Below are 24264 nucleotides of genomic sequence, written 5' to 3'. Positions count from 1 at the left end.
AAAGTTGCGTATAATCTTCGTATGACCTGTGTATGAACTTCTGTGTTTGCTGAAACTGGTTCAACAAGTTTGCGTGCGTGAACAGAGTCTTCCAGAGAGCAATACCATGATTCTGTGCTTCTGCGTAGGAACAATCTTTATGGGAGTGGTTGGAGAAAGTCTATGGTGACTTGATTGACCTTTGTGACTTACAGGAATTACAAGACTTGAAGGACTTGGGAGATTAGGAAGCTTAGTAGCTTTAGTAACTAAAGCTAAACGATATTTTATTTTGAGGACATTAGTATACTAACAAGGGATTCATCGCCGCCAAATACATATTCTTGTCGCCTGTCGACAAATTTTATGTTTGAAGCTTTTTAAAGCTTCTTATTAAGCTTACTTAAGCTTTAACTTAAAGCTTTTAAGCTTTTAGATATGGAAGCTTACTGTTCTCTGTTGAAAACAAAACGTCTTAAAGAAGGAGATGTAGAAGTGGTCCTCTACCTCCTCAGGCCGGTCCTTCGCGATCAGAGGATGCAGATAGGGGTTCTTGACCGCCAGGAAGTCACGCATATCAACCGTTCGCGATGAAACTAACTGTAGAGCTCATTCATTCTAGGAGCTCCGCCTTCGCGCAAGATGGTAAAAGCGATTGGAAGCTCTCAATCTGAGCTTCACTCTGATACCACTGATGCACAGATCGGATGCTGTAAGCGCGCGTAGTGAGCGTCAGAAGGTCCCCAAGAACAAAATAACTCTACTTTTTGCACACAAATCAATGCAGAAAGCTTGCATGACATGAACAAGAGACCAATTGGGTGCAATCTCCCCCCATGCCTTGTGTGAGAGCTCTACAAAGCATGTATTTTATGTATTAATCATCTTCAAGCTCAAATAATAGCCCAAATTACAAAATAGCATGCTTTTGGCTTTTGAGTTTGCTTTTGTGCCAAATAGAAATAAAGCTAATGGGCGGGCGCCCAAGAAGTCAGGCATACCCAATACAATATCCAAATACAAATATCTAAATCGTGCACCCATGCGCATACAATAATAAATAAATATCAAACGCCTTGATAAATAGGCGCGACAAAATATAGGCGCCATACCTAAGGTATGCGCCCATCAAAATATTGATAATAATTTTGAATACACGCTATCCTCCAATGCTTTCCACCGCCACTCTTGCTATCTCTACATATCAACTGAAGCATTCACAATCGTTAGTAAAATAATACAATTAAACTGACAAAAGTGAATACCTAGCAGCCTTCAGCTACATAAATAAATTAATTGGTTAGAAATCAATCCTGGCGTTAATTTATCACGAGTGCGCACTCTAAACTCATAAACGTTTATTAATTTAAATATGTATTTTGCGAAATCACCTGCTATGAAATCACCCATGTACACACTAAATTAACAAAATGCCCGAAAAGGATAGGCATCCCCATCGACTTCTTGCACAAAGAATCCACTTTGTGTATGAGCCCCGGTCATAAAAGTTTACGGAATCCACCGTGGCATGGAATCCACAGTGTAATATGCCTCCTGGCATCAACTTGGGATATTGAAAGGGTATCAGGACTGTTTCTGGTTTGGTTTGGGAATTAGTTACATCTTGGCTTGAGGACTCATTTTTTTAGGGTACCTCTAGGAACGTCACACAAGAGGAAACTTCTAAGTTTTGCTTGGGCTGTAGGATTGGTGGGTGTTTGCAAGGTACATAATCATCATCCTCTCTTAAGAAGGGTAACTTAGGGTGACAAGAGCCACTATTGAAGGAAGGAATATTTTACTTAATCCATTTCTTATAAATATTTTTCTTACGAGAAGATCTATCTACCAGCCCAAAGGGTACCATAGTCATTCTATAACAACATGGGAATAAGTAAAATAAGCCTCTAGAACTTCTTCCTCATTTGTATCCTCTTCAAGTTTTGATTCATTCAATATGCTTTTATAATCTTCTTCTACATTGTCATCATTGTCCTCTTCAAACTCTAATTCCGTCTTTGTAGGGACTCTATAAGAAAGAACAGATTCTCAATTGTATCCTCTGCCTCTCCTTCTGCTCATGTCTCTAGCTCTATCTTTGTGTCTATCTTTGCTTTTTTTACGGCCATATAATAGGAAGAACAATACATCCATGCCTCTATCTCATTGCTAGAAGTGATTTCAATGGCATTCTTAGATCAGGCACATAGGAGGTATTTACCCATTGACAAAGACTTTGCTTCTTTCAGGAGTTGGCTTACAGAGCCCACTATCATGGACTGTGCCTCTATTTTCTTGGGAAGAATCTGTTCGACAACTTCTTCATCTCTTAATGTGCCATCATCTATTACTTCATTGGAAGATTGTATGACGACTTTAGTGGAAGTGGATCTATTATCTTTTTTCAATCCATACAACTTCACCAACACTTTGTTGGGTCCTCTGCCTAGGGTTAGGATTCCTTTGAACCAATCTAACATTGCCCTTGCTTCAAAAAGCCATGGTCTTCCTAGCAACAGCAGAGGATACAAGGTCCCATAGGAATTTGGTTTTACCACTAGATAAGTCAGTTAATAATCTCTTCCTCCAAGGGTTGTCTTCACATATGGGAGAATACCTGGAGGCTTAATTCTAATTCGGTTTGCCGGCTTCATAAGCTAGTATATAGGTCGTATATCTTGCAAGCCTAGATCCTTCATTGTCATATCTGTCATTATTTTCACTGATGAACCTCCATCAGTCAATGTGTCTACAATAGAGAATCCTTCAATCCACATGCCAATCTTTGGGGTTCTAGGATCCAAGAAGGCATTAGGCATATCCTCTTTTCTTTCACAGGCTCTAGACTCTTATTGGACTTGGTTGCTATTGAGGGAGTAATCCTTAGGACACGTCTTCTTGTCACAGTATGCTTTTGAATTTCTTTTGCCAATTGGAAAATAAAATCAGTAGCTGTCGAAATGTTAGGTTTGATTTGAAGGTGACTAGGTCTTTGACCAAGTCGTATCCTTTAATAGGATCCATGGGCTTCTCCAATTGGCTAGGGAATGGGGCAACATCAATTTTCATTTTTCTTTCTTCTTCTAGAAGCAGAAACATCAGAACTTCTTCTCTTACTGGAGATACTTCTCCATTGTCTATTTCCTAGACTTCTGGTCCTATTTCCTAGTCTATCTATGTGGCTCTCTATGGCATTGCAATGCTCTATATTAAATTTTTTTGCTATGTATTGTTCAATTTCTTTGTTGTGAGATTGAACTTCACAGTCTTGGCAAAGGGATTACCATATTCTTGGACAAGTGGTTCCTTCTTCCTCACATATGTGATGGTGGTAACTTCTAACTCTACTAAATTGGAGCTAAGCTCCTGTGCCTTCTACTAGCTATCAATGGAGTTGGCCTTGACAAGGGCTATGGACTGGGATAGTCCTTTGGAGTGTGGCCTTCTCGTTTGCAGGGTTGGCCTTGACAAGGGTTGGAAAGTCCCTCGTGGAAGTTACTATATATATATATCCTCTGCATCATGTGCATTCAAGGCCTATTTATGAATATCCTTATTTGTGAATTTTTCTTGAATAAAACTTATGAACTCCTGATTGTAGGCCTCTAAGAAAAACTCCCTTCTGGATGCCTTCATCCAAGTGATGGTTAATCTATCTCTTTTGTATGGATTCCATTCTAGAGAGATATATTTTTCGTCATTCGCTAGAGGATTGACTTAAGTTCATGAACTCCTCTCGCATCTACTCTTCAAAACCTTCACACCTAATTTTAGTGAGAAAAACCCATGTGCCAAAATCTCCTGCTACTTGTCTCTCATATAAGTGAAACGTTGTGCCTTTGAAAGTGGTAGGAAATATTGCCAACCAATGCTGGGGGGTTCCGACATTATTGGCTACACACGCTACCATGACCTAAGCTACATGAAGATCAAGGTCTTCATTGCACTCTCCCTTAAAGATGGGCAATGGGACTGCATTCATTGCCCTGTCTCATCAATATTTCTAGGAGGGAACTAGCTAGGAAGGGGATCTTGAGTCACCATGGGGACTTCTGTAAAGAGTGCTGCAAGGGCATCAAAAGAGACTTTTCTTGCAAGCTTATTCTCGGCTTTGATGTTTGCCTTTTCCCTCTCATATACTTCTGGACTCGTTCTAGTGCTTTCCTCTTGATCACCTCATTCATGAGGGAGTTAGATCCACCCAGTTTGTCTGTAATCAATACAACAAAATCAAAAGGTTTTTAGTCTCTAAAGAACTCTCTTGCCAACATTTCTTCTACTTTCTTCTTTTCAACGTCTCTAAATTCAGATTTCCTTCCACAAACTATAGAGGAGAAGATATTCAATTCTGAAGATATCAAAACTCATTCTTCTCAGGATTGCCATAGTGACATTGTCTTGATAATTCCGACTTTGGAGGGTTTCAATAGCATGGGTTGTGAAGAGCACTTTGTCTACTAGCTTCCAATGGGTTGCTCATTGGACAAGGTTGTCAATGCACCAAGTATCCCACACCTATCTTGCCGTTGAGCATCCATAAGCAGATTCCTTAGGTAAGTTACTCATGAATATATGTGTGTGTCACATGGGTTCAAAATAAGGTATTTTAAAAATACTATTTTTATACATTTTTTACATACATAAGGGTGTAATATAAAGAGTTTATTTACAGATTGAATAGAAATGGGTTATGTTTTATTCAAAAAAAATTCATAGATAAGGATATTTATAAATAGGCCTTGAACGCACGTGATATAGAGAATATACATATAGTAACTTCCCCGAGGCAAATTCCAACTCATTTCCTTCTTGTTGTTGTGAACTTTAACTTACCATAACTCCTAAAGCTTCTTCACAATCTCCCACTTGATGATGTCTAAAAACTCTTCAATGAAAGCCAAATCTCCCATGGATGGTCATTCTCTCTGTTTTTGCTCTACAATTTTCTCCTGAACAATTTCCACCAAGATGGATGTCTCTATTTCTTCAACAGGGAGAGGAAATAGTTCACCACATAGAGCCTGCTTTAAGATATTGTTGAGCTATAGAGAGAGAAGATATGTAGAGATGTGATAGAGAGAAAAGAGACACACCACATACACTCCCAAAGATTATATCATATTGATCAGAATCTACATATATATAGGTGAGACCTATTCTAGATAGGGTGAGTTATATAAAACTCCAACACCCCCACTCAAACAGAGGTATCTAGCTGTGGATGAAAAAACCCTTAAGAGCACAAGGGAAAAAACCGAGCTCCTAAATACAAATATACAAACATGGTCAAGAAGGATTATTGTGTGCATATAAAGTGAATCCATACATACAAAGTGAAATTGAATATGCATGTACAAAGATGACCAAGAGGTATGAGGTGTATGTGCATATGTGAAGTGTATGGTGCCTACAAGGAGTATGCACAATGGCACTACAATGTCATAGTAGACTAATTCCCAAAGATTGAAGTTGAGACAACTCCAAGTTTTGAGTGCAAAGTAGAGTGAAGTGTGCTTCATTGAGTCCTTTGATGAATATATCAACAATCATTTGATCACTTGGACAATGTTCAATTATGATTGTGCCTTTCTTTACTACATATCAAACATAATGATAATAGATTGTAATATGTTTAGACTTGTTATGTCAAACATAGTCTTTAGCAAGACTAATAGCACTTTCGTTATCACATTGAAGTGGTGTGATGGAGAGAGGAGGATGGCCAATATCTTATAGAACTTATTGAAGCCATACTAACTCTCGAGCCTCTAAAGATGCAACTACATATTCAACCTCTGTAGTGGAAACAACAACACATCATTGCTTCTTGCTAGTCCAAGAAACAAGACAAACACTGATTAAGAAATAATTTTCACTTGTAGGATGCATAGATAAGTGAAAACTTACCCAATCTACATCTGTATAACCCAAAAGTTGATGTAAATGTAGAGAATCAGAGTTTTATTGGCACCGATAAACCAACCCGAAATCTTTAGTGTCTTTCAAATACTTCGAAACTTGTTTAGCTACGGTCCAATATTTATGGCATGGAGAACTAAGATGTTGTCCACGAAATTTTGCAACAAAAAGAATGTGAGGGCAAGAATTTGAGCACCCACTTGCATTTAATAGCAGTATGTCCAAGTGGTAACTCAGCTAGAACCCATGTACATTTAGAGAGAAGAGATTCATACTCATCTTCCATGGCCTCTTGCCATTGTTCCTTTTGTGGGGATGACATGGTATCACAATAAGAGACAGGGTCTTCACAAATATGGAGAGCATTATCAAGAATACTAGCATCATAAACATGACAAATACCATGCTTATTATCAATTGGAAGATCAACATAAATATCAATGCCAAGGTCATCATCAACAATAATAAGTGCAAGTTATGAATCTTGATTTAAAGAGTCAATATTATCCCATGAAAGTAGGTTCATCATCATATAGAAAAGGAAAAGAAGTGAGTAATGAATTTATATCATCAATGTCCTCTAGTGACCATGTCTGCCTAGCATCCTTCGGAGACCATGTGGCTACCCATAAGTTGCTCATTGAAAATAGCATCACGACTTATGATTACCTTCTTGGAAGATGGATCATAAAACTTGTATCCCTTAGAAAAAGTTGGATATCCAATGAAAATAGCTTTTAATCGAGAGGATCAAGTTTTCTGCAAGTCTGTTTGGGTACATGAATAAAACCAATACATCCAAAAGTTTGAAAATATGAGACAGAAGGAGTTTCACCTATCCAAGTAGTAATTGGTACTATACCAGAAGGAGGAGTTGTAGAAAGATGATTTTGCAGAAATATTGTTGCTAAGACTGCTTCAGCCTAGAAACATTGAGATAAGCTAGAATGAATGAGCATACATTGCATGGCATTGAGAATAACCTTGTTTTTACATTCAACAATACCATTCTATTGAGCAGAGTAGGGAACCATATATTCATGATGAATAGCCTGATTATTATAATAATCATCAAAATCATTTGAAATGTATTCTCCTTCTGCAGCTTTTTGATATTTCTTAAAAGATAATAAAGCTTCTTATTTGTGTCACAAGAGAATAACAATGATGTATCTTGAGAAGTCATCAATAAAAGTCATGAGATACCGATATTAAGATTTTGATGGAGAAAAAGGTCCACAAATATCAATGTGAATAAAATCAGAGGTTCCAATGTTGTATTGTAACTTAGTGAGCTGTCTACAAAGATAAAGTATTTTTGTAATAGATTTATTCTCAAAATTTGCTATCAAATACTCCCATATAGCTTGTGAGGTTGAAAAATTACATACATCAGGCATAAGCGATTCTTGAAGAGTAGAAAGAATAAATCGACGAGTTGCTTTGTTGTGTCTGACCTACTCATTATATATATTTTGCCATTCTTCAAAGATAGGTCCTTGAATTACAAGGGTATTATCATGAGCCTGATCAATTGATTGAGGTGAACATTCATAATTACCAAGAACAATATCATGCAAGTCATCGCCTTCAACATCTTTACTTTCCATCCAAGGAATCCTTGTCCTTGAAAGTAAGGAACGGAACATTGTCCTGAAGAAAATCCGTTGATGATTATAGAATTCAACATAGTTGAATGAGAGAATACATACAATATGAGATCACAAAATCAGTACACTATATACAAAACGACAAGAAAAAAGTGTAGCACAATAAATCATACATAGAAGCTATGCTGTAAGGAAAGATATTTAGTTCAAAAATCATACTCCAGAAGAAATATACCCAAGATAGATGAAATGTGAGCAAGAATAAAGCAACCCAAAATAGACAATATGTGAGAGAAGAAATAGGTCCAACATAGATGAGAAATATGAACAATACTCAAAACATTATTGCTTTACTTTTTGGCCAAGAATAGATGATGATTTGGCTAATTTTGGTAGAAATGCAGAAACATAAGAGTGAGTAATCGTGACGATGAGTACTCATGTGATGAAACCTATGTCATAGAAGTCTACACGAAATTTTATTGTCCTATTTGCTTTCCTATTTCAAGTCCAATTTGTGTGAACGGACATAACTTTTAACACAAAACTCCAAATTGAGCATGGATTTGATAAGAAGAAAGTTATTTCCTTAAGGGTTTCCAAAATAGAAACTTTTAGGGTGTCCAAGCAAGACATATCTACAATCTAAATAATGATCGATGATGATCGAGTTGGACTTCTTCTATGCTTAAAATTCAAAACATATGATACTCATAACATTCAGGATACATCAAATTTAATCATGAAAAGAAACATGAATCAAGAATTGAAGAGATACTACATAGGTATACTTTCTAATTGTCTTCTTCACGGAATTGGTATTATTCGATCATGATAGCTCTGATACCATACTTGTTGGAAACTGAGGAAGACGAGAGATGAAAGGAAGAGAGGAGAGAAGAGAGATATGAGACACCATAAGTGGAACCCTACAAGTGTGTCAACTGAGCACACATGATAGGAATATATAGAGGGGACCTGGGGTGCTATATATAGATAGACTATATATAGCTAACGTGGGACCTGGGGCGCTATATATAGACAAACTATATATAGCTAACACGTTGGACCTGATGCGCTATATATAGAGAGACTATATAGTCTGTCTATATATAGCGGTCTAGGTCCCCTCTATATATTCCTATCATGTGTGCTCAGTTGACACACTTCTGGTGTCTCATATCTCTTATGTGTGCTCAGTTGACACATTTCTGGAGTTCCACTTCTGGTGTCTCATATCTCTCTTCTCTCCTCTCTTCCTTTCGTCTCTCGTCTCTCGCAGTTTCCAACATGGTATTAGAGCGAGGTTCTACAACATCACAAAGGCTGAGCTTCACTGCAACAGATGATCGTGTGAGAAATCGCCGTTCTTCAAAGTTGCATAAGAGAAACCTGACAGAAGCCCCTTAAATCACCCTTTCTTCAATTCCGCCTGAAAGGAATTCGTGCAAAAGTACGCAACTTCGGCCATATCCGGTGGAAGTCAGACGCAGGGATGTTGATGAACAAGAAGATCAAGCGCTGGTGCGCACAAAAAAAACGAGGAACTGCGGTCTGACAAGTGCTGGCTTATGCTGCCGGAGAAAGCATGCCTCGGGATCCTCGATCGATGTCAAGAAGCGATCTCTCATGGCTCCGGAGTCCGGAGGCTGGAGGCGCAGTTGACAGTAACCCTAATTTCCTCCGCTACGTTATTGAGGCTTGCAATAGTGTGTGTGTGAAGATACACAAGTTGCTGTCTGTGACAAAAACGAGGACAAGGCAGGATCATCAAAAGGCAGCCAAGGAAAAGCCCCGCACTGTCGTCAAGGATATTTTCGGAGGTGTTTTGCAGAGTCAAGTTAGATGTCTTTCTTGCAAAGCCGAATCGAACAAGCTTGATGACATGATGGATCTGAGTCTTGATGTCCTCCAGATAGGTTCTTTGAAGGAAGCTATGTGTCGGTTTTTCCAGCCGGAGGTCCTTGATGGCAACAATAAGTACAAGTGTGAAAAGTGCAATAAGCTCTCAGCAGCTAGAAAGCAAATGTCAATCTTTGAAGCTCCAAATGTGCTGGTCGTGCAGTTAAAGAGATTTGAGAACATTCATGGTGGTAAAATCGATTGACATATCAGTTTTGGAGAACGATTGGAGTTAGCTGAGTTCTTCATTGCACCAGCCCAAAACTTATCTTTCAAGCCTTCTGCAAAATCTTACCCATACTGATCCTGCACATTCAGATCTGTCTTTGACATCTGCCTGTAACCTTCTTGTGCTTTCCATACAATTTCAGGACTACCAGGCAGATGCTCAGTGAACAATTGATGCACCTCATGGAAAACGAGCTCTATTCTCTTGCAAAAGCCACACCATGGAACAGTAAAAAGTACCAGAACATCATTGTTCTTGATAGAAACTTTCCTTTCCTTGGTCTGTGATGCAACATCTTGCGGGCCTGATTCAGTATTATCATGTCCACGCTTTGGAGCTATGGCATCAAATTCATCGAAAAATAGAATGCAAGGAGCGGCAGCTCTTGCTTTTGCAAAGATGTCCCGAACTCCTTGTTCAGATGCTCCAATATATTTATTCAAAAGCTCAGGACCCTTTACAGATATAAGCCTTAATAAGCATGCTGCAGCAGCTACACCAACAATGTGAGTTTTCCCACATCCAGGAGGACCATATAGCAGAACACCTGAGCGTAACCTGAGGGGAGCATTTGAGAATATCTTGCTGTACTTCACTGGCAGCTCCAATACCTCTTGCAAAACTCGACAAGTATCACTAATCCCTCCAACATCTTCCCAACTCAACTTGACTTGGTCGGATGGCCTTGCAATGTCCCTCATTGAAACTGGCCAGAGAATCAGCTCTATGCTTTGATTGTTCATGCTGGTTATTCTCAAGACAGTGGACATTATTACTCTTATGTCAAGGATGCAAATGGGAAATGGTTTTGCTGCAATGATGCTAACATTACTGCAGTTTCTAGTCACTCAGTACTCCTTGAAAAGGCATACATTATTTTCTATGCTCGACAAAACTCAGCTTTGAATATCAAAAGGCATGGTGATTTAGAAAATGGACTTAAAGCAGGGCCTTTGCCAAGTCCAGTGCAGCCATGCTCTGCAAGTTTAGAGCTTGCAAAAGAAAAGATGGCAGTTAAAAAATGCGATTCTTCAAATGTTTCATCATTCAGTGCTAATAGAGATCAAGTAAAGTTCAGCATATCTAAGCTTGTGTCTAATGGTCACAATCAAAAGGTCCCGGTAGGTTTAAACGGTAAAGCAGAGAGGTTATCAGGCTGCAATAATTCTGGGCAGACAAAGAGAGAGTTCAGTTGTCCACGTTAGGCTTCCAAGAACTGATGCACATACATCCAGTACCAGTGGTGGTATGATGCACTTTATCATCCTCGTTCGTTATTCCATTGATGGGCATCTATATTCTAGCTGATGATACATTGTTTCGTTTATATTCTTTCCAGTTGATGAGGGTCTATATTCCAGCTGATGACAAATTGTTTCGTTTATATTCTTTCCTAATGAGCATCTAAATTCCAGCTGATGACACATTATTTCTAGCTGATGAGCGTCTCCTAATGAGCGTCTAAATTCCAGTTGATGACACATTATTTCCAGCTGATGAGCGTCTATATTCTAGTTGATGACAAATTGTTTTATTTATATTCTGTTCATGGGGCCCCACATGTGTCATGTGTGCTCAGTTGACACACTTTTGGGGTTCCACTTCTGGTGTCTCATATCTCTCTTCTCTCCTCTCTTCCTTTCGTCTCTCGTCTTCCTCCTTTCGTCACTCGTCTTCCTTGCAGTTTCCAACAATACTGAGATATAGAGAAGAAAGATATATAGAGATGTGATAGAGAGAGAAGAGACACACCATATACACTTCCAAAGACTATATCATATTGATCATAATCTACATATATATAGGTGAGATCTAGGGATAAGCCATATATATAGCTCCAACAGATGGTAATATGTTTCTGCCATTGTGGGATAAATTTCTTATAGAAAGTGGCTTTGGCAATGAGAATTTTAAATTCTTTAGTGGTAGAAGAAACTTTGTATGCATCCATTGACTTCTTCTCCTCTCAGCAATGCCATTTCCTTCATTTTCAGCTCCTTTTGATACCTATTGATGGCAGTATTCTTCGATACTGCACACCAAAAACATAGAGCCCCAAAAAGAACACAAAGAAAAAGGGATATTTTCTACAAGAAAATCTATCTTATATAATTAATAAGCATCTTCTTCATTATTTTAATCAACCACAATCGGAAAAACAATACCAATCTTCTCAAATCTTCTTGCATCATCATATAACCATTCTCCCATGGACTTATCACAACAAAACTTCAACACATTATTAATGTTCTTCATCAAAAGAATAAGAGAACACAAAGGAATGCTCCAATTTGAATGGAAATCATCACATAGCATTTAATAGTTTCATAGTTTGTCTCATAATCTCTCACTCATAAATATATTGTTTTGCATCAAAATTGGCTATCTTTCACTCTATACCTCTCTCACACATGCTCTCTCTCTCTCTCTCTCAATAGTACATAATGATTAATAATAATCTATAATCCTTCTTTGGTTGTGGATACCCCTTCCAAAAGAGGTATGTTTCATATGAAAGGTCACTAGAGCCACTATATTGTCCTTTCGTAGCTCAACAATGTCACTGTCATTGTTACTTCAGTCTTCATTTGAGTCTTTAGCATCTACTTTTTCCATTTCTTTGAGCTATTTTGAACTTGTATTCATCTCTTTCTAAGATTAAAAAACTTCCCCAAGCTACACATTCATCCCAAAGAACACCTACAGAGACATATAGATCAAAAGCAGAATAGAGATGGAAGCTCTATAGAAGCTCAATAGAGGGTCAATATAAACTCATCAGAAAGCTTTTAGCTCAACTAAAACCATTCAAAACCATTAAGAATTCTTTAATAATCTTTCAAAAAATTTCAAAATCCATCAATTATCATTCCATCCTCTCATATAGAGAAAAAACAATCGGGACCTAAAATGGGTCCAACATTGGCTCTAGGCACTAGTCGAGCCTTTCTACACTCAAAGAACACACCCTCTGAGCCTCACGGCTAGGAGCATCTAAGGGACTCACTGCCCTAACTTCTATCGTAAATTTTGCATTTGTTTTGGATTGTAATGCAATAGTCAAACCTTCCCCACACTCCTCAAAGGGAGTCCCTACACATATATCAGTGTAAAACACCTCCTAAGCACATACAGAAGGAGGTACCCCTCGGCTGAATGTTGTGGCCCCACTGTGGCTCTCCTACACCTTGGGGATTGGCCCCTCAATGTGCTGCGAACACAAATAACATGTATGTTACAAAATCCACTCTTTTTTTCAAACATTCTAGGAGATATAGATATTTTTCTCACTAAATGGTCCCCAAGGAAACTGATTGTCTAAACCTACAGCTTATGTATCTCACATACTTAACATAGATCATATGCATGAATACAATTACAATGCATCAAGTAATGATACCATGAGTGGTGTGCAATGCGATTGTATATGAACCATAGTGCTCAATCATTTTATCATTTAGAAATCAGCATTTGTGAGGTGCAAAGACATTTCTTTCAATGATTTTAATCTACACGTAATGCTGTGTTGCTAGGGTTAGCACCGAGCATTCTCGTATTGCTAGACCCTCTTAAACTCAACTCATAAATGTCTTATATGCCATGTATCAAAAACAGGTCGAATCTTGGAATCTTATCAACAATTACTCACCCTCAAAACCTCTTCTTCTCCTTAACGTTTAGGTTATACATGCAATGATAGTGCAGAAAGTAGTTTTTTGTGTTTTTTGCTTATAAAAGCAATATAAAGACTCCACTTAAATACAAAAAAAAGACTGAACTGAGGCACATTCCTCATGCTCCAGTCATGTCACACATCCATATACATAAATCCTATTTTTTCTCACATTATAAATGCAAACAAACTTTTTTCTCTCATTTTTTCCTATTTTTTCTTACTTATTTATGTATAAATATGATATTTTCTGATTTTTTGGATTGGAGTGATCATGTTTCAATCTTAAAAAGTGTGTTTCTATGCTCACGCTCCTTCTCGGTCGTTGATGCTCTTTCACATTCCAATCTACTATCCTTTGTGCTATGGCACATAATCCATCAATATCTTTCATCAAACTCCATCCCCTTCTCTCATAGAATCATGCATATGAATGGGCAGCAAGAGGAGAGAGCAGAGAGGAGACAAAAAGACTAATTCAACATCTTCTCCACTGGGCAGCTATTTTTCTTGCGTAAGGTGGTGATGGAGAGCGAAAAAACCAAGAGATTGTCGAGTATAATCAATTGGGTAGGTTGTTCTCAGCCCCCTACCCCTCCTCCATCCAATCATTGTCATGAGGGGGTGGCAATCTGTTTACGCCATTTTTTTAAACACCCCCCTTCCCATAAAAAAATTTAGGGGCTTTTGGGTCCCCTAAATCCCATGCCCATTTGTTGTCCTCTTTTGGTCAATTTTGACCTTTGCAATGCCTGGTCTCTCACAGTTCCTCCGTTCAGTGAGACTGATTGCGAATCCGAAAAAACTTCTATGTCCGGCTTGATATCCCAAATGGCCGAGAAGCTATCTTTCTTCAATCCGACTGTCAAAAAAATTATGAAAAATTTGCAACCATCACAACGTAAAGTCTTCATTTCCATATTCCTCAATCTCTTAAAATTGTCGAATCCTTATGTTCCTCTTCCATCGTCTTTGAATTCCCACATAAAATTTGCATTAGCTAGTCTGCTCCATTTCGGCACTTCATGGATGTTTAAATGCTGCTCTCATTGGCGACCTTAGGATTGGGTGACTCAGCCTGTCGAATCCCACGAACTGATCTGCACAAACAATAACCAAAGAAAACATCAAGCTGCCACAAAAAATATACTCAACAAAGCACAAGAACAACTCTCACCCTACCCCTTGACAGAATCAGGACATGAGAATCCACAAGGGATAGGCCCATCATAATCATACAAAAATTGAGAGCGAATCACTAACCAACTTCTCTAACACAGACTGGCTAAAAAACCTATCAAAGAGGTCATCCGAGTGGTGGTCTAAACTACCTACCTAACTTAGGACAACTGGACCAGGACCTCCTATTACACGAGGACTCCTATAGCCTAGTCATCATAGTTTTCTTGTAACACATTTGCCTTCCAAGCTTTCCATACTCGGGCGTGTAAAAAGAAAGGAGCTGAGAGTAGAGTGACCCAAGGAGAATAGGGCATCAGCCTTAGGTCTTGACTCAATACCCAAGAATCTACCAATCTCTTGTGAGATGACACTTAATCCTTTACTTTCAATCACTTTTGTTTTCGCTCCAACCTTCCTTATTTCATTTTTTTCAGCTAGTTATTGCCCCTAGGAAGACAAGGCATGTGACTCATCCCAAGAATCTACTAGGTCTCTACAAGGCGATAATCAATTACTTGTAGGAATTTTCTTCATTTTTCTTTTCAAATTGAGGGGTTAGAATCCCTTTTTACACACCTTTGTAATTTGTATCTTTAGATATATTCAAAACTTGCTATTTTTTGTTATTTTGGTAGGCTTCTCTAACTACCTCACACTAGTAAGGACTCCTAGGAGAGCTACCTAGCAAGCAGGAAGGAGAGGGTCACAAGGACTATCCTCTATCACAAGTCTTTAATACTTGACAATGTCCTAAGACAACTACTCAAATCTCCCCCAGATATGCATAACCAAACCCTAGGACTTCATGCATTGATTGTTGGTACCCACAAACAAAAATAAAATAACCCCCACATACACATATAACACTATTAGCTTCAGAGGAAAACTCGAAAAGGCGACGATACCACCTAGAATGGCCACAAGAAGCTCTCATGCAGTAAAGGCTCCCTCTAGACACTTCATGCAACCTGTGTGATGCAATCTCTAAAACAAAAAACAATTAAATGTACATGCAGCAAACATATGTATGGCCTTCTTGGCCTAAAGAGATATAACATTTCACACCCAACAAAATGGCCCTCTTGGCCTTATGAAGTAAAACATTAGAACTTGACAGAATCGATTCTCTTGGTCTTATGAAATAAAACATTTTACCACCATTTAGCACATCATACTACTAAAACAATCCCATCTTCCTAACGTTACTCTATTAAAGTAAAAAATCAACCAAGGATAAGGCTTCTTAGGCCCTACACTAAGTGCATCAGGTTATTAGCTAACCCCTTGCATAAATAGCAAGGGGTGTCCGACGAATATGACGATACACAATCCTATGCATCCAGGATAGAGTAGGAAGGTGCTCACTTGCTACCTGACTCATAACCCAAACTAACCATCGGTGGTCGAAATATGACGTATTAGCAAGAAAACCCCAAAGTACTCCAGGGCTAATGTTAGGAGGTAATTGTAAGGGCTCCCCTAGACCACAATTAAAAAATGCATATTTCATGAAAGCATAGTTAGCCAAGGAATCTGCAAAGCGATTCCATTGTCGAGGAACTAACTAAAAAATCACCATCTCAAAGATATGCAACATATCTAAGGCTCCATGACGGTACATCCGTTAGATGGGATCCATCATAGTATAGGTCCCATTTAATTGATTGATTACTAACTTCAAGTCACCTTTGACCAATAATCGGTAGATATCACCACATCGGCTACATTCAGCCCCATGATCAAGGCCTTGTATTATGCCATATTATTAGTAAAAGAGGGTCATAAAAAGACTCCCCTCTTCATGACAACCCTACGTTGGGAATCTTTAATGACCACACCAATGCTCACATGTTTAGCGGCCCTCTGGAAACTCTGTCAAAATTCAAAGTATAAACCCAGGCTTCATTGATAGGCCACGCCATAATAATTAGCTCCCTTGTACTTGTATGATAATCATAATCAAGTTGAGAGAGAGGATGTATAACATGCACAATTCCTCCTTCCTCATTAAAATTGATAGGAATGCTAGTCAGAAGTCGTCGACAATGGTGATAGTAGACCTTAATTTCCCACTTAAAGGATCCATCTTGTCACTCAATAACCTAATACCCTTTGCTCCATCACATTATTCGACCTTGATGGTAACATTACTCAAGATATGGGTGCTCCAAATAGGGAATGATGCATCCCATCTACTTGTCTTGGTACCTATTGCACATTAAAGCTAAATCTTGAAGGACCTACATAGGTACCAAGCCCAACATCATCCCTTACACATAGTAAGGCTTCACCTTATGAAAGTTAACTTTAGTTTGAAACTCTACCTCTTGCTAATCTGCGAGAAGGGCCGTAGAGCCATTCTTCCCTAAACGTATAATCTTGTATGGTTCATCCCAATTGGGTTTTAATTCTCCTAGAAAGAGCTCTCGATGAGCATTATGATACAACACTAACAGAACTTTTGCAAATTTGTACTTCTTAGCTTGAAGATTATGAAGGGCTTTCATTCTCCTCTTACCTACTTCTTGATGTAGTAAAGCCTACAACCCAATCTCGTCAAGCTATGCCAGAGAAGTATACAATTCCTATAATGCTTCTCCCTCTCCCAACAAATGATTGAGGGAAAAATACACAGGAGGAAGCTCTATTTCTAATGGCAAAACGTACTCCTCCCCATACACTAGGTTGAACGGGGGGTGTGGCATGTGGATTAGGAAAAACATGAACTCACAAATGGGCCTTTTAGCCCCCCCTCTCCTCCTTAAAACAAGGTAAAGAGGAGAGAAGAATAGTCAAATAATCCTATTCTCTCTCCACTTTTACAATCTTAGTTTACATTTTTTATATTATCTACAAAGATATACTCAGATTCCTTCTCTCTCCTCATTCAAGAAGTATTTTTAAACCAAATTTTATATTAAAAAAGGAGTTAGTTACAAGAGTGTGGTGCTTCATTTTCAATGCAAAATGATCAATAGATAAGATGTAATTGATTTTTTAATCGAGAACAAGCCAAATGAAATTTCGAAAGTTCCTTTTAAGATATTTTGGGGATTTTTTATATTCTAGCTTTTGGTAAAAAAACAAACTAATTGGTCAAATTTCGTGTTTTTTGAAAAAAATTTTGGAGGTAAAATATAAATGTCTAAAATACAAAAAGTCTTTAATATCCCTACCCCTTGAGCTATTTTTCCCCATATCTATACTCTCTCATGGCTCTATTGTGACCTCTTCTCTGTGTTTATGCAACCTTCATTAACAGAGTGAATTACTTACATCCTTCTTTCCCTTGGCACCTTTGTGTGCCTCTCTGTGCATCTCCACTCTACCTCCTATGACAACCAAGTAGGCTCCCTGTTTCTATTAATAGTAGAATGAATACAAGAAACAAGGAGCTGTATATTGAGGTAGAGATTGAATACGCCCCATTATTCAAAAGAACCCAGCATACAGTGTCAACCCTCAGGTTTTGCAGAGTTACAGACAAATGGGATTGAAGCATGTGGATTTGTGGGTTGATGGGGGAATCTATCCATTGACCCCTTAAAGAATAGACCTCCAACTTTCTCAAGAATCACAAATTTGTTGAAGTATGTGTGCGAGGGTGAAAATGGATTGCTTGGTTATACTAGGCGGCTCAATGATTAGGCATTCAAAGTATTTACAAGTTGCCAAGTAACTATAAAAAATTTCCATGATGTGATTGTTGCACATCAACTTCATATACAACATCTCATACGAGAAGTGGTATAGCTTTAACAAAACAATCAAATTATTTCAATGCAGGACACTATCCATGACATTGGTATCTCATATGAGGAGGCAAAGGCACAATTGGACGACTTGAGAAAGATCAACAGCAAGCTAACACATGAGCGCAAACGAAAGAAGAAGCCAATCAATGAGTTAATTGTGAATAGCGGCTAGTGGAAGCAACATATCAAAGCATGTAAGGTAGCTCAGAAAGAGAACCTAGGTGAGGGTGAGGTTGGATTGTGTATTAGTAGATTGTTGAAGGCAAGTACATTGGAAAACGCTTTAAGAAATCCTAAGTTTAAGGCTGTGAAGGAAAAGGTGGTTGAGTGCACATTAAAAGATGTGTCAAATGAGTTCTCAGCTGTGGATGCACAATCTATTTGTGACAGGGCCGGCATTAGCACGACTTACTCAAAGATATTCAAAGGTGTGAAGGCTGGGTTTGGTCGTGTGCTGAAGAGAAATAGAATCGTGCCTCTTCCTCAACCTTCAAAGTTAGTAGAGGCCCAATGGTAACTTAATACAAAGGTATTAGAGTTGATAGGAGATCCCATGCATGCTCAATGTGTGGAAGCACTAAAGGTTGGGACCAAAAATGCATATGAGGTTAAGTTAACAAGGTGCAGTTGGCAATGGTAATGTACTACAATATGTCTATTGAGGAATGTAATGGTAAATTGTAGTTTGTTATAACATTAGAGGAAAGTGAGGTCGTCAAAGGAGTAAAGCTTGAAAGAGTTAGTGCAACTTTGATGAATAGAGCTTTATAATTCGATAAGAACAACCCAATGAACTTTAGTGTTCAATCTGAGCACCATGTGTGGTGGCCCATTGCATTTGACGTTCCTAAGGAAACATTTGAGGTGTTGCAGCTATTCTTTATGCACACAAGCATTCCAAGCATCATCGATCATCAGGAACATGGTGAGATGCTCTCGGTTGAAGGGTATGGCCAATACTTGGTTGAATGGCATCTTGCAGGAGACTTGAAAACTTTAAAATACATGTGTTAAATCTCCAATGGTGAAAATACAAAGAATCCATGCCTATATTGCTTAATAGAGAGGGTGGAAGGAAAGGACGGAAAGAAGAACTGGTGAAGGGTGACAAGTGCTACATTGACGAGTAATAGAGAAGATCCCACTTGGAAGCCCATCTTCAACATTCCATTGGATCGTATTCACATTTGTTCATTGCATGCTTTTGTCAGAATCATGGAGAAACTTGTATATGAATACATTTGCTTTGCTTATAGGATGCAACCAGAAAAAGAAGCCATTGCAACGTGTAGGAATGTAGAGTGAGTACTATCAGAAGTTGGGCTACACAAGCATCAAGTGACGATTGAAAAAGATGAGAAGAGATTAGGAAAATCTGGTAACTTGCCAAAAAAGCCTTGCTTTGGAGGAGCAAAGGCTAGGAAGTTTCTCTCAGCACCCATCAATGACGAAGGGAATGTCATGGTTCGTAGGCCAGAGGACTACGATGGGTGGAAAAAGTTACATTTTGCAATTCCTGATCGAAGTAATGGAGGAAAAACAAGATTGGCCAAAGCTAAGGTTTGGATAAGTCTTAACAAATTGGCTAAAGCTAAGTTTAATAATAAAGATAAGCAAGAATTTATCAATGCTATGTATGGCTTCTATGAAAACATGGTGGAAGCATGGGGCAAAAGCTCTATCACACATTACATGGTCCATACTAAGTTAATATTTTAAAATTGTATGAATTGTATAAACTATAGAGCATAGTTTTACTCATGTGTGATATGCCTCTTTGTAGCATATCCTTGAGGCACATGGGTCATACTTTGCAAAAAAGGGAATCATCCGAATTTGGTCCACACAAGGGATGGAAAATCCACATTGGATAGCGCGTGGTGCATACCAAAGAAAAATTGATCATGGTGGAGGGGTGAATGGTAGCAATCCAATGATCCAATTGCTATCTTGGTGGTATAGGATTATAGTAGCGGATGAAGCTAAACTCTCGCAAAAGAGAGAAAATGAAAGTGTTGATGAATCGACTGCAAACATGATGGAATCACGTAGTGTCACTAAAAGAGTGTATTATGAAGCCTCAAGTGCCAAAGAAAACCATGCCAAGTGGCTAGAAACAACGCTTCAACAAGACAGTAAATGGGTTCGAAGAGAGCTAAGATAGTAAGATGAACAATCTATTCAGTGTGAATGCAATTCATTGTTTAAGAGAGAAAGAGAGAGTGCGCATCTATGTGAATGAGTTTCATAGTTTAGGGTTATGTAAAAGAGGGTTTCACTTTCTATCTTATTCATTGAGTTCTCACAACTCTTATGTAGGAAAGATAGCTAGGTCTAAGGTAGTTGCAAATAAGCTTCCACTCAGAGTTCCATATTGTGTTCAGCCCCTTGGAGCATCTACTAGCTCACATGCACCCCCTTCTCAACCTAATCCACCTTCCTCAAGCTGCCCTCACAAGGGTCCTCCTCAACATCCCCACAAGAAGCGCAAGTGGAAGCCAGGTACAGTAGCCTTGAGAGAAATTAGGAGGTATCAACGCTCTTTTGATCTCATAATTCCGAAGGCGAGCTCCTCGAGACTTGTTCATGAGATTGTACAAGACTTCTACTGTACAGAAAGCAGGAGGTGGTTTTTAGCACAAGGTCAGGATAGACATGATCGCTTCACAAAAGAATGTATTCATGCTCTATAGTGTGCTGCAGATGCCTTTTTAGTTGACTTGATGACTGATGCTCAACATTGTGCAATACATGCAAAGTGCATCACTGTAACTCCCAAGGACTTTCAACTTGTAAGAAATCTTCAAGCAGTGAAGGATGCATTTGTTCCAATGGAATGAACACAATTTGTAATGTTATCTTTTTTGGCATAGTGTTATCCTCGTGCATTGGGCATATGACTATGTCCCAATGCAAAACTATTGTATGCACCCTTAAAATATGAATTAAAATTTTACACTTGTCCTTCACTCTCAACTTTGACTGTGCATCTTTGCTGTATTTTCAATTCTTACTTATAGTTTTTATTAGCACTGTCATTTTCAATAGAAATGACATGCAAAAATTTGCCAATTCTTGTTGCAAACTTTACTCCTGATGCCTCTATATAGTCTATATGGTGTGAAGTTTCTAAGGGCCAGTAGTCACGATGTTGATTTCTCAATTATCAATCCATCCATAATTTTGGTGTGGGGTAATTTTTAAATTACTAAACTTTATCAGAATGCGACGAAACTTCACACGCGCAATCGTTAGGTGGCCAAGAGCCCAAATTTTTTTTATAAAGCTGCATTAACCTGGATTTGGGGTTTAAATGGGTTAAAAGTTCATTCTTCTTATCATTTTCACATCTTACTTTCTTTGCTTCTTCCTCCATTTTCACATCCCCAACCTTTGTTTCTTCTCTGTCTTGCCCTCCTCGAGCTTGCATGGCACGCACCAAGCAAGCATGTCACTATTTTGGCCCCTAGAAGACATCACGCCAAGGCACGCCACCTGGAGCACAAGGTGGATGTAATATATTGAATAAGTAAAAGAAAAAAATTTTGCGCCTTCATGGCGGCGCATGAGCTAAGCCGTGATGCCGCGATCCGATAGGGGATAGAGGGGGGGGGGGCCAGCAAGCTCCTCGGTGGAGCTTGCTCAGGCCCCTCGCCATGCAAACTGATAGGCGAGGGGGGGAGGATTCCCTCCCCTCCCCTATATAAAGAGGAAGGGCCGTAGTTGCAAGACACCAAGAGAGGAGGGAGGAAATGAATGCTGCTGCCGTTGACGTGATGTGAGAAGAGGGGGAGGTCCGCTATATCGCCACTGCCACTGATGATCAGACTGCCGCTGGTACGAAGAGCCGCCACTTGCTTTACTGGGTCACGGCCGTCTGGCCACGTTCGATGTCGTCATTCCATCTCCTCTCCCTGTCATGACTGTAACCTGAAGCTTTAGAAGCTTCTAGAACTTCTAAAGGCCTCCTCCCAAGCCCCCTTTCACGTGGTGCATTAACCCCTTTTTCGGGGTACAATTAAGCCCTTTTCCGGGATACATTAAAGCCCTTTTCCGGGGTACAATTAACCCCTTTCCCGGGTATGTTAAAGCCTTTCCCGTGATGCATTAAACCCAAGACCCTTAAAATTCACCTTACTCTAGGAAGAGAAAACCCTTAATCCCCGTGCCTAAAACCATAAGTCCTGTCTTGTGTTTGACCTCGTGTTTTACCCTCATATGTTCTTTTTCTTTTGTACACTCCTATGCCCTTTCTAAACCCCGTACACGCCTTTTTCCCCAACTATAAAACCTTGTGTTATTTTTCAACTTTACCTTAGGGTTTGAAAAACTCCCAAATCCTTCCATTCCATTGCCAAAGATATCCCAAGGGCTTTCATAGATGTTTGTGAAGCCACGCTCACGCATAATTTTTCCACCGTGATTATATCCTATAGACCCTTTATCCCTTAAGCTTACAAACCTTTTTCTCTCCGAAGAAGCTAGGATTTTAGAGGTCTTATTATTCCTTCTGGTGGTCAACTTTTTGAGCGACTTCTTGCCTTGAAAGATAGACGGTGGAAATCTAGAAGAAAGAGCAAAAGCTGCCTTCACGATCGAATTGCGATGCCGCCTAAGAAAGTCCAAGGAGTAGCTACGGGAGGATCATCTCCTGGTATCCATGTGGATATCTCACCGCAAAACTAGGTTTTTTTCTTCTTGGTTTTAAATCAGTTTTAAATCAATCAGGCAAAGAGAAATTGTTAGAGATAGGATATATTTTTCCGAGTTATCTACAATGAAGGAGTTTAGTCTAATTGAACAAATGATAATGTATAGAACATAGTTTCATTCGAATAGCATCATGCATTATAAAGAATTACGAGCAAGATCATCTACCTATTATAGTAGTATATTTTAGTTAAATCCTGAAGGTATAAAAATTGTATCTTGCACCATTAACCCTATTCCTTTAGCAACGATTCATCATGAAATTCATGAAAGGTTTTTTTCTTCTCGTTACTCAAATTACTAGGAAGTTATCATTGCTAATTGTATTTCTTAGCAAGGAAAAGATTATTATTTGGCATGAGTTTTGTTTGCAAGGAAAAAGGAAGGTTAAATTGAATTCATCGACTGAAAAAACAATTATCACAAGGATAACAAATCGTGACAAGGTGATCAATATTACCTTCCAAAAGATAACTAAACCAATCTAAACTTAGAAATACCATGCTGAAGAGAAAAATACGCCTCCAAAATGATTTAAAGACCAAAGAAACGTTTATACCTTAAGCACTTGACTACTTTCCTTATTGTAGGGTCAATAAATTCGTAACGATAAAGGACTAGGGTTTGTCCTTGAGGTTCTTAAAAAGAAACCCTAGGTTTGACATACGTCAGCTTAAAGAAACTAAAACGGATTATTTCAACGCAGGACTTGCGCAGCAAGTACGAAGTCATGTAGTCTTGTGACTGATTCACAAGACGAAAGGGTAAACAACCTCAACAAGGATGGCAGATCCTTACTCAAGTTATCTTGCAAATGGATGTATTCTTGGATATCCTTCTAAATAAGGAAAGTTATAAACCGGAAACTAAAGTATCTATTGAACTTTAGGGTTGACCAAGTTGGGTTAATAAGGTACGCCCTAACCCGGAATATAAAGGATCTCGCCAAGCTACAAGACACCTTGGAAACGAGTGTTGATACACTCAAAAGAAAAGAATAATTCCTTAGCAGTTTACCAAACAACACGGTCGATTTAATGGAAATGTTTGTGCTTGCTAGAGATTTTTGAGCACTGTTTGAATTATGAATTACAAATTAAATGAATACGTATACTTCAGGTTAAAGACCTGAAGGGAGAGGCAGTTTCAGTTACCCCTGACTGCCTGCCTGACCCTAACCAAGGGGGTTGTTGACCGCGCCAGGAACGTGGACCGAACCCGTCGCGAGAGGTCTCTCCGTTGAGCTCTACTTGGAGCAGGAGGACGCTTGGGTGCCAGGGGGGGCTCTGGCCGTAAATCCCTTGC

At 38.9% G+C, this 24264-nt stretch overlaps 1 pseudogene; it reads left to right on the top strand.

The window, feature by feature from the left end:
• Positions 1 to 8941: 8941 nt before the first annotated feature.
• LOC148022937 (ubiquitin carboxyl-terminal hydrolase 25-like) lies at positions 8942 to 11066 on the top strand (annotated as a pseudogene).
• The last annotated feature ends 13198 nt before the right edge of the window (positions 11067 to 24264 follow it).

Source organism: Lygodium microphyllum, chromosome 16 (genome assembly GCF_053477565.2).
Source record: "Lygodium microphyllum isolate KBCC chromosome 16, Lygodium_microphyllum_v1.1.10, whole genome shotgun sequence".
Classification (NCBI taxonomy): domain Eukaryota; kingdom Viridiplantae; phylum Streptophyta; class Polypodiopsida; order Schizaeales; family Lygodiaceae; genus Lygodium; species Lygodium microphyllum.
The sequence above is the reverse complement of the archived record's forward strand: the minus strand, read 5'-3'. Positions and strand labels throughout refer to the sequence as shown.